Source organism: Rattus norvegicus, chromosome 4, assembly GCF_036323735.1.
Source record: "Rattus norvegicus strain BN/NHsdMcwi chromosome 4, GRCr8, whole genome shotgun sequence".
Taxonomy (NCBI): domain Eukaryota; kingdom Metazoa; phylum Chordata; class Mammalia; order Rodentia; family Muridae; genus Rattus; species Rattus norvegicus.
The window spans coordinates 156,712,222-156,724,143 of record NC_086022.1 but is presented as its reverse complement, the minus strand read 5'-3'; the positions used below and the strand labels follow the sequence as shown (position 1 = coordinate 156,724,143).

At 44.6% G+C, this 11,922-nt stretch overlaps 1 pseudogene; it reads left to right on the top strand.

Annotated features, from left to right (window-relative positions):
* The first annotated feature begins 2,325 nt into the window (after positions 1-2,325).
* Sav1-ps1 (salvador family WW domain containing protein 1, pseudogene 1) lies at positions 2,326-4,460 on the top strand (annotated as a pseudogene).
* The last annotated feature ends 7,462 nt before the right edge of the window (positions 4,461-11,922 follow it).

Sequence of the window (11,922 nt, the reverse complement as noted above, 5' to 3'; positions counted from 1 at the left end):
AGGCCTCCTTCTTTAAGGAGTAACAGGTCTAATCATCTCTTATTCTGAAGGGCCACTTCTGAGAGGGAGGTCAGGGATTCTTGGTGGTCAGTTAAAGTCTCTTCTATTCTTTCTACATCTAAGTCAATGGCAGAGTGTTTGATTTTAGCTTTTCTGACTGGTGTGAGGTGGAATCTCAGGGTTGTTTTGATTTGCATTTCCCTTATGACTAAAGATGTTGAACATTTCTTTAGGTGTTTCTCAGCCATATGGCATAATCTCTTTGCCCTCACATGTCAGCAGCCCCCTCTGCTGGTGAGCCTTGTCAAAGGCATATCTGATGTCCATATAGATGTTAAGTCTCTTTCCCTTTTCCCAGCTCAAGGGCTTTGGTGAGGGCAATGAGCTTTGCCCTCTGAGTAGAGGTGCCTTCTGGTAGGACCTGAGCCCAGATAACTCTGTTTCCATCTACCACTGCCACCCCAGCCCCTTTTTTTTCCTTCCTTTAAGAAGCTGTTCCCATCCATGAACCAGGTGGCATCTGGTGTCCCCTCTGGTGCCTGGTCAGTCAGATCTTTATGCCACCCCTGTGCTTCAGCGAGCACCTGCTGACAGTCATGGTGGGAGGGGAGGTGTCTAGGACAAGGTCCAGGAGCAAGGTTGCAGGGTTTATTCTCATAGGTGCAGTCTGGGATTGCAAGGAACAAGTGGTATACCTGGCCCACACCAAGGTCCACTGTTCTTTGGGTAGGCCATGAGTATTGTTTGTTGCTGGTAGCCCACTGTACCCAAGTTCTTTCCTGGACACTGGTCCATTTGGGTGTAGGAGCACAGAGTGTTGGGTCCCTGTATTCACAAAACACTGGGTGGGCTTCCCTTCCATCTTTGCATAACCAGCACTCTAGGACCGAGAGGCTTGCCTTTGGGGACACTGGAGAGGCCCCTCTTCTTTTTCCTGGGACAGTCCTTGACCCACTGTCCTTTATACAATAGGCACACTGATCTTTAGCCAGGAATTCTCTGCTGTTGCCAGGTTCTGTCTTCCTACTTCTCTAACTACTGTGGCCAGTATAAGTTCCTCCCCTGCCTTTTATCTCTCTTTAGCTCTCTAGCTTCCTGTTCTTTTTGCCTTTTTCCCTCTTTCTCTTCCTCAGTCTCTCTGTTATGATATCTTCTGCATCTTCCTCTACAGCTACTAGATGCTGTCCACTTATGTGCACAGACCCTGAAACACATTTCAACCTTACTTTCTCTGCAACTGGTACTAACACTCTCAGCAACCCTTCAAATTTCTGTAACTTTCTCTTTATACCTTTAGCTGACTGGTCTGTGAAGGTCACAGTAACAGTGGCCTTGTGCTCTTCTGCTGTAGGGTTGTAGGGCTTGAATTGATGGAAAGCCTCCATCAAACATTCCAAGAACACTCAGGGGGATTCTGTCTGCCCCTGGACCATTTCCCTTACCTTAGCCAGATTGGTGGGGCATTTTCCAGCCCCTCAGAGACCCACCATTGGTGTCTGATGTTTGACCTTGGGCACTCCCTACCTTCAGGCATATTGAAGTCAACAGTAGGAGTGAGGGCCTTCCATCCAGGCCCGGAACATTCTTTCTGGCCCCTAGTAGGATTCTGTTTTCCTCGGTGGTAAAGAGCACCGGTAACAGCTAATATCAAGCATCTCAAGTGGGCTAGTGAGATAAAGAAGAGAGTCTGGAAAATAGAGGTTCGCTGAAGAGGACAAATAGTATTTGTCACCCAGCTAAATGAGGAAGCTTTCTCGGGAGGAAAAGGCCAGTGCAAAAATAAGCACAAGCCTCGAGCCTGTGAGACAGAAAGCTGAGAAGAGGGGCAGCTGGTCTGTTACTGGCTATCTCTCTGGACTTAGATTTTCCCTTAAGGAGTACCTCTCTTCAGTGTCAGCTTGGTGGCTCTGCCTCTCAAGAGACCCAGCCTCTAAAAGACACTAGGCTTCCAGTAAGAACTAATAACAAAAGAATGGAGAGATGGTTAGGACCTGGGTGCTAGATACCAAGTGGCTGACAAAAGAACTGTATAGGGGAGTGGGGAAAGTTTACCGGATGCAGGTGGTGGCCATAGCTTTAGCCTAGTGGGTGGCCAGGGCCCTGTCCCAAGGTGGCCTCAGGTGGTAGCGCTGAGCAGGCTGACTTCCTGGCAGGAGCTGCCCTGTGAGTGAGTAGCTGTGGGTGCGCTTAGCACTGCCAACATGCAGGTGGGTGCGGGCAGCGGAGACCCGAGGCGAAGGCGGCACTGCCCACGAGGCTGTGGTGGGCAGCGGGCTCACAGCCCTAGCGAGGCTGCCGGGGCAGTGGCAGGCGTCATCCTCGAGGATGCTGTCCCACAAGAAAACCAAAAATGAGGTGTCTAAGCCAGCTGAGGTGCAGGGCAAGTACGTGAAGAAGGAGACGTTGCCCCTGCTAGGGAATCTCATGCCTTCATTCATTCGGACGGTCCAACAATTCCAAGATGGACCCAGATTCAAGTGCTAGTACTTTCTCAGCTTCTGGAGATGGCATAGTTTCAAGAAACCAGAGTTTCCTGAGAACTCAAGTTCAAAGGATGCCTCATGAAGTAATGAGAAGAAAAAGCAACAGACTGTCTGCACCATCTTCTTACCTTGTCAAGAGCCTAGCAGATGTTCCTCAAGAACATGACTCATCAGAGTCATTTTTAACAGAAGTTAATTTTGATGTTGAAAATGGAGACTCCAGTTCTCGATATTTTTATTCAAATAACTTTTTTGATGGTCAGAGAAGGAGGCCACTTGGGGATCGTGCACAAGAAGACTACAGATATTATGAATACAACCATGATCTCTTCCAAAGAATGCCACAGAATCAGGGGAGGCATACTTCGGGTATTGCTACATCTTTAGGAAATTTAACTAACCATGGATCTGAAGATTTACCCCTTCCTTCTGGCTAGTCTGTGGACTGGACAATGAGAGGGAGAAAATACTACATAGTTCATAACACAAACACAACTCATTGGAGTCATCCTCTTGAGAAGGACTTCCTCTTGGGTGGGAGCGAGTGAAATCATCAGAATTTGGAACCTATTATGTGGGTCACACAAATAAAAGGGCTCAGTACAGGCACCCCTGTGCTCCCAGTGTGCCTCGGTATGATCAACCTCCACCCATCACGTATCAGCCACAGCAAACAGAAAGAAATCAGTCTCTCCTGGTCCCTGTGAACCCCTACCATACTGCAGAAATTCCTGACTGGCTTCAGGTTTATGCCCGAGCCCCTGTGAAACACAACCACATTCTGAAGCGGGAGCTCTTCCAGCTGGCTGACCTGGACACATACCAGGGAATGCTGAAGCTGCTCTTAATGAAGGAACTGGAGCAGATTGTTAAGTTGTATGAGGCCTACAGACAGGCTCTTGTCACTGAGCTGGAAAACCTCAAGCAGAGGCAGCAGTGGTTTGCCCAGCACCATGGCAAGAAGTTTTTAAGTTAACTTACCACAAGCCAGGTTTTGTAAGAGCTTTATAATATTTTCAGATAAATGACTGCAAACAAGTTCTTTGGTTAATAAAGGCAACTTGCGATTTGGAATTATAAAATTCTAGTTTTACATATATTATCAATTTTTTTCTTTATTGAACCAAGAAAGTTTTATCACTTAAAAAGCCAATATGGCATATACTACGAAATCCTGTTAGGAAACTGCTTTGGAGACTGTGAATGGAAAGGAGTACAGGAAGAGACTGTCATAAATGACATTAAATAGGAGTGGACACACCCTTCTTGTTCCGAAAAGGAAGCAGACAAGAGCACACTGTGAACAGCGGCTCCTTGTGGCGTCAGGTGTTTTCTGGATTGAGATGGTGCGACCACTGCCATGGGTATAGTTCAAAATAAAAACAGGGCATGGAGCCTTTATGGGGACCAAGGTGTATATGGTGTGTGTGGTCATCTACTCACACCTCCTCCCTATGTGAGGTACACCTTTGAAGGAGGGAGATAAAGCCTTTCAGGAATAGAGTCGGAGATACAGGCATATAATAAATACACGTCTCAGTCAGTGCGCAACTGTTGCTAATACTGCTTCCTTCCTTCCTTTGAGCCAGAGCACATGAGTACAGTCAGCAAGGCTGTGGTGAGACACAGCACGGGCTTCCTGACCACAGGGAATACCGTCTTCCATCAGGCTGGGCTACGTGCCAAAAGTGACAATCAGGGATCCAATGAGGAATCTTGGTGACTTAAGTAATTTCATATTGCCTTTTTTATCTTTGAGAAGTCTTTGTCATAAAGGTTTAGAAACAGGTCATTCCTTCCTATTTTTTCTTGCTTTGGGCTTAATAGTTGTTCATAACTAGTGCCGAACATTTGATTACAGATAAACTTATGGAACTTCCAGCTGTAAATCTAGAATTCTTGAGTTTCATCATAGCTCTTCAGTTGCGCTTACAAATGTTGTGACTATGTATATATTTTAGTTCTTTTCCTAAATATAAGGACCCTTTTTAGAAGTGACTTTGAATTATTGATAAAATTTTGTGTTTGATTTTATGCAACAAGTTATAAAATATATTTTTGTGGAAAGAAAAGAATTGTATGGCTCATCTGCTCCCTGGAACACCTTGGTGAGCTCGGAAGAAAAGCCAGATTTAGTGGGAGGGGGAGTTTCTTCCAGGGTGTCAGGCATGCCTGGTGACCTTGAGCCAAGAGACCAGGAGAGAAAAGCATTTGAGCCTCTAGAGTGTTGAAGGGAGGCTTGCCCAGGGGCATGTGATCTGACTGAAGCCTTGGGTATCAGAGTAATCTATAGTCAGGGATAACTGGGTCTATCAGTCACAGTTGAGCTGGGCTTCCTGCCTCTTACATCCAATAAAAAGATTGCTAACACTGGAGTTCTGATCTTCAGTAGAACTACAGCCCTTCCCATGATTCTGAATTCCAAGACTTCAGTAGCAGTCCCTCCCCCCAGCCCTTCACCAAGCTGTCTCACTTGGTTAAAGGCCCTTGGAAAAGAAAACATTGATCTTGACCTTTGCCACATCCTTCAGTTGGAGTAAGCTGAAGAGCCTGTGCCAAGACTTTCTCCTGATATCATCCTAGGGTAAACATAGTCAAAGCCTGTTCCAAATTCTGACTGGCAAAACAAAGTTCCTCTCAGTCTGTTGCAGACTCTCTCTTGACCTCTGGGGGCTCCCATCCCCCCCTAACCTGGGGTATTTTGACCACTGGGGCAGGAATTGGCTGCTGCGGGGATAGGATCAGAGGCACTCTTCATGTCAATGATAACTGACAGGGAAGGTGACTTAATGCTGGAGACCGACTCCTCTCTTGCAATAGGGCCAGCAGATAAGGAGAGGGAGGCAGGCTCCCTCAAAGAAAATATTTTTAATGAACGCTCTTCTTCTGTGAGCAAGCGATGAAGGTCTGGCCACTGAAGGCAGGGACTAGAATTTTTTGGGGGGCCAAAGGTCTCATAATAGTCTTTAAAACAATCACTAAATCCGTGCTACCTTTTTGCTGTCAAAGCATAAGTACCGGCAGGTGGCCCCATCTCCTTGAAACTACTCTCGCGCTGCTTGGGCCTAAGCTGCGCCACTGCCCGAGTACAGACTGTAGCTCGCTTGCTAGCAGGCTATGCACCTGCCACCCTCCTCTTCTCCTTGGGGAGGAGGCTCAAGAGAGAAAGACAAAACTCCCTGGCAGAAAACAATTTCTCTCAAGCAAATTATTTCCAAGTTATGCACCAAGAGGACCAAGTAAAATTCTTTGACAAACAAAACAAGCAGTTCCATGATCCCAAACACAATCAGCAGTACATGATTTCAAACACAGTCATCAGTCCAAGTGCAAAGAGGAAACAAAGCCAAAAAGACCCTACAATACCAAAGAAAACAAACAAGACAAACAAGACCAAGACAAGGCCTCATATACACGATTTCTACAAATGCCTGATACTTTAAATACCTGGCTGAAACTTTAGCTGCCTCCGGATTAGGTGGACTGTTTCTGATTCTACCTCCCAACGGGGTTCTAGAGTGTCCTCCAGATTCCCTCCCTCCTGGGCTTGTGGCCTGTGACAACTAGCATGTCTGCCTTTCATAGCCATAAGCCCCTCATGGGACCAACAGCGGCCACTAAGGGGACTCTAATTCCTCTCTGAAGGGACTCTAACCCCTCAGAAACATTTTGGTCTCACCTGGCCTGAGACCACCACGAGGGGACTCTAACCCCTCTCTGAAGGCACTCTAACCCCTCAGACAGTGGATGCAGACAACACAAGATAAATTCGAGAAAACATGACACAGAGACAAAACAGAAAGTAATACAGAACACCGGACACAGATTTGCTTGAGCTTACCTCTAATCTCTTCTCCAATTGTGGTCGGGGAGCACAGTTCCCGGCCAATGCACTAAATGTCGTAAGACCCACGAATTGGCCTTAACTCAGGAGCACAACCCCACAGAACACAACTTGAGAGAGTACTGCAATGGCAAGACGTTTAATGATCCACGTACATGGGGTTGCTCATGCACATGGGAAGAGGCAACCCCAAACCCAAAAAGCACACAACTTTTATTCATTACCGAGGGCAGACTTCAGCAACAGGGTCATCTGGCCCATTCTCATTGGTGGTACACAGGACAAAGGATCTGGTCAGGTATTGGTTGGCCTGCTCAAGGGTCTATTCATCACTCAGTTGGTCACTTTCCTCATCAAGCCCTACACCTGGCCTTGGGCTAAATTGGCAAGTCCCTTAGAAGGGGGAGGAACTGGTTGGTTGGACAGGGTCAGGATGACATCTTGTGGTTGTTATTGGGATTTACCACAGGCAAGGGGAGGGGGATCTGTCTGAGAACAGTTATTTTTGCTTTGTCTTAACTTTAGCTCAGTCAGAATAGCCTGGTCTTCTGACTCAATATTGTGATGAACAAAACGTTGTCATAACATTAGGCAACCTGACGTCAGATGTATTCCTCAAAACCTTGCTTTTACAACTTTGTTTCTCATATCTGTGAAACTATGAAACTTTAATTCTTCAGTAGCTCTCTACTACTGCTCTAGATCCTGCCTATATCCTGCCATACTACCTAACACATTGATATGGGACTAAGCCTCTGGAATAAGCCCCTGGATAAGCAATCCCCCAGTCAAAAGCCTCCTTTTCTAAGAGTTGTCTTAATCATGGTGTCTCTTCACAGTGAAATGAACATTGACTAAGACAGAGTCTGGGGTATTACTGTTACAAGCCTGACATGCTGTTTGTTGGATGAATGTGGAAAATTTGGGGACTCTGGGCTAGAATAGCAGTCAGATGCTTTAAGTGGAGCTAACTGGGCAATCCTAGAAGAACAAGGGAGGCAGTGCTGTGTGTGATTTGAACTAGGTAGCCCAGCTCAAGAAGTTTCAGGTGGGAAAAATATTAGTGAGAGCCCTAGAGACTGTTTTTGGGATACTTTAGTGAAGCATGAAGCTGCTTTCTGCCTTTGTCCTAAAATTTACCTGAGGTTGCATTGAAGACTTTTGGATTAGTGGCCTTGGCCAAGATTTCAAGAGAGCGTAGTATTGACATAGTTACTAGCTGATACTCTTATGCAGATATACAATAAAGAGGGATAAGTGGGATAAGTAGGAGAAATAACAGATGAAGAGTTTGAGAGAAAATGGAAACAGTAAATGTAATGGAGGTAAGTCCAGTGTTCAAGGAGATTAAAAAGTGTCAGGAAGAGGCCAATGCTAGATGGAATCGTGACATCAGGGCAAGACCTCACCAATGAAAGCTTCCAATGTGTGAAAGGTAATGTAGACAAGCTTAAGCAGTGAATAGCAGCATCAGCAACAGAAAGCTGAGGCAGATGTAATTTTAAAGGGGGTCAAATTCCAGCCTGATTAAGCAGCAGAATTGGGCAACATCAGTACATGGCTTTGTCTTTAGAATCAAAGATACAAGAAAGGATTTGTAGAATCTCCTGCTAAGAAAAGCCTCTGCACTTTGGCATGTGTAAGGGTTGTGGCCCTGCATGAAGGCTCAGAGAGTCCATTGCATGAAACTGTAAAGGTAAAGCCTATATTTCTAGAGACACCTGTTAGAGATATGAAATCCATTGGGGAAAAGATTACAGAGTTAATTAAAATTACCAATAAATGAATTTATTAGCAGGCCAACAGTCTTAAACCCAAATAGAAGGTGTGTTATGTAGAACCAGTTAGATGGTAAAGGGAGGCATCTCATTTGTGTGAGATGAGAAGCTGGGTGAGAAACTGCTTTTATGCCTCTCAGCTGTGAGGCTCTGTTTCTCTCCCCCTGAATCACCAATAGAGTGGTTATCTCACTCCCTGGTACACAGCAACATGTGGGTTTAAAAAGCAAAGGGATTGATTTATTACCTCATAGGAGTTTTACAAGTTTGGTGAGGATGGTCCAGTATTTCCTCACTAGGCTCTCTTTCCTCTTTTTGGAATGGTAATGTATATTCTATGACATTGTATGTTGGAATACGTAATGTGCCTTTTGATTTTGATTTTACATAGATGGCAGTTAAGAGATTGCCTCGAATGTCAAAAGAGACTTTGGACTTTTAAACACTGTAGAGACTACGAAAGATACAGAGATCTCTTCATTGTTGGTAGATGTAGGCCACTGGGGATAGGCTTTGAGGTTTCCAAAGTCCATACTAGGATCCGGTCCTCTGGCTCTCTGTCCATGGGTACGATGTCGAATTCACCTACTGCTCAAGCACCTGCCTGTGTGCTACCATGTTCCACAACATGATGATGAGAGGTTAAACCTCTGAAACTGTAGGGATGTTCTGATTAAGTGCTTTCCTTGATAAATGTTGCCTTGGTTTTGGTGTTTCTTACAGCAATATAACAATGACTAAGACTTTGAACCTTGATATCTGAACTGTTATATCCTATCTATCAAAACAACCACTCTAAGAACGTATCTCAGAATCAGAACCACTCCACCAAGCCTGAGTCTAAGGATGCTGTCTGTACATCTAATACCTGTAGATGTAAATTTCCCTACCTTGTTGTAACTGCCCATAAATGGTTGCTTTTATATATCTGGAAGACCATATTATTTTGGGGGGGATAAAAGAATATTACTTTTCTTATTAATCCTACAAGATACTTGACAAATTCAGTAGAAGCAGGGTTCATTTTATTTCACACTAAGGGCACAGTACATTAGCATCTACATCAATGGCTTTGTACCTGCAGTTGTCTGTTCCCTGTCATGGCTATCAGAGGTTCCTGGTATTACACTCTCGTGAGTCTCTAGCCAAATTATGTGATGCACTCTTGAGATGTGACAAGAGACAAATTCTTCTTGGAGTTTTTGTGTCTGTAGTGGTTTTGTTTCTAGGCTTTAAGGGTCTTCAGTCTGCAAATGATAATCATTGTTTTTTTTTTCCTCCCAACTCACAAAGAACTCAGGAACTTGTCATGGACCCAAAGATCTCGTGATGCCTGCTCTATTTCATGATTCAAAGGAACAACCTGGGTAAGAGCAACTTAACAGGAAAAATGGTGTCTTCTGAGTCACATCTCAAGAGTCCAGCACATTATGGTGGGGAAATCAAGGCAGCAGGAGAGTAAAGCAGATGGTCAAATGACCTCCACAATCAGGAAACAGAATAAATGCATGCATGCTTTATCGACATGTGAAGCAATGCATGCCATCTGTTCATGTGTAGACACACGTGAGACAAAATGGGAAGGAATGTACTGTATAATCACACTTGTTATGGGTATTAATCTCTGCTCCCGTGAGGTTGAGCTAAGCAGCTACGACATTAGGGAGGAACTGACACCAACAGGCATGAACTTAACATGGCCACAGACAAATATTTGAGAAGAATGCTAAAGGAAAAGGCAGCCTTCATTGTTTTGAAGCAGAAAAATCCAAACTTTCCTTTAATTTATGGACTTTCCAAGCGATAGAGTCAGGGCCGCCCAGACTGTATCTCTTTGGGTCACTTTTTAGGGAAATGATCAGTAAATCTACTACTTTGCAAATGGCCTTTACGATACCACCTAGATTCGTGTATAATGATGTGACTCCTGGATGTGTACAGGTGATACAGGGCGCTTCTGCCCACCTCCCCTGCTTCCCACCAGGGAGCAATCTTGATGCATGTTCCAGCGAGACACAGACATAGCAGGAAGGACATTCTAGAGTAGAGCTGAGCCACAGTGGTGAGCCCAGAGCCAGTTCCTGTGGGACGTGCAGCTTGGACCAAACGTGGTTTCCTTCCATATTGATTCGGGTTTGTGTTTTACATTTGCTTGTGAAATCACACTAATATATATATATATATATATATATATATATATATATATATATATATATATATGTGTGTGTGTGTGTGTGTGTGTGTATTGTATGTATATGTATATATACGTATATATATAACGTGTGTGTGTGCGTGACATGCATGTGTGTGTATGTGTGTGTATGTATATATGTATATATATGGAGGTCAGAGTACAGCTTGCAGGTATCAGTTTCCTCATGTGTTACAAGGATCCCTGACAGTGTTATAGCAGCATGGCAGTCAGGGAAGTGTACAGCAGTGAGGAGGTTAGAATGACATCTTGGGTCAGCTTGACTTTGTTAGGCCAGATCAAACTCCAGGAGTCTGGTTTGCAGCCTGCATATTTCAACACAGTACAGTTTGGAGACAAGTTTCCAGGCCACAATCTTTCCCATTCTAGGTCCCCAGACAATCAACATTCCAATTCCAAGGACACAATAAAGTGTAAGGTGTGACCACATAGAAACTTGCTTGCAGGTTTCATGTGACCAAGAAGGTGGGCTCTACAGCTGAAGCCCTAGAGTCTTCTATAGCCTCTCACTGTAATAGCAGAGAGGTCAGCAGGCTATCAAGTACATCTCCCCTAAAGATGGGTTCCATTCCCTGAGAACTAAACATAAAGGTCTGGAGACAAAGAGTCAAGGAAAAACATTGGTCACCAAGCATAGTGAACATGTGTGGATTTGTCTATAAACAAGTTGAATTAATAAAAATCCTCAAAGCAAACAAGAACAACCTACTAGAGGGCTGGAGAAAGACTCAACCATTAAGAGTTGAGACAATTCTTACAGAGAACATACGTTCAGTTCAAAGTATCTACATTAGGAAGCTCACGACTTACAACTTCTACTCAAGGAATCTGATGCCCTCTTCTGCCTTCTTCAGGCACTGCACACACACACACACACACACACACACACACACACACACACACACACACACACACACACACAGAGTACAGAACTATCCTCCCAGATAACTATAGCCACCATCTTCAGGAGTTCAACTGTGCTTGCTTGTAAAAGAGGATCCTAGAAAGCTTTCTTGAATGGATAACTTCCCTCACAGGAACAAGAGGCAAGAACCCTCATAGGAATCACTTGAATATTCAGTCACCCCTTCCAACCAGTTGTGTCCAATTCTGCCCCAACTACACCATTGACTTCAGGGTAGTTTTGTTCAGTTTTTCCCTAACTGCGCAGTTGACTTAAGGGTATTGATGGCCAGAGAGAGTTAGAGCATATAATCTGGGAAGGACTAGGGGAAGGGGCTTCATCTGCATAGCCTCTCTTTCAGGCCCTCAGACTCTGTCTCCTGCTTTTGACCCACGGTGAATGTCTCTTCCTCTTCCACATGAGAGAAGAATCACAGCACACTTGTGGTTCTGCATCTGGCTTACTGCACTCTCCACCATGACCGTCAGTTTTCCCCATCTTCCTGCAAGTCACCGGATTCCTCTTTCCTCTTTATTGGCAGAACAGCACTGGGTGATAGGGTGTGTGCATGTGCATGCATGTGCATGCATGTGCCTGCATGTGCATGTTTGAACATATGCGTTGTATTTTCTTTGTTTATGTGTGATAGACCCAGGCAAATTGTTTATCTTAAAACTTATTCACAGTGCAACATTTTGGCC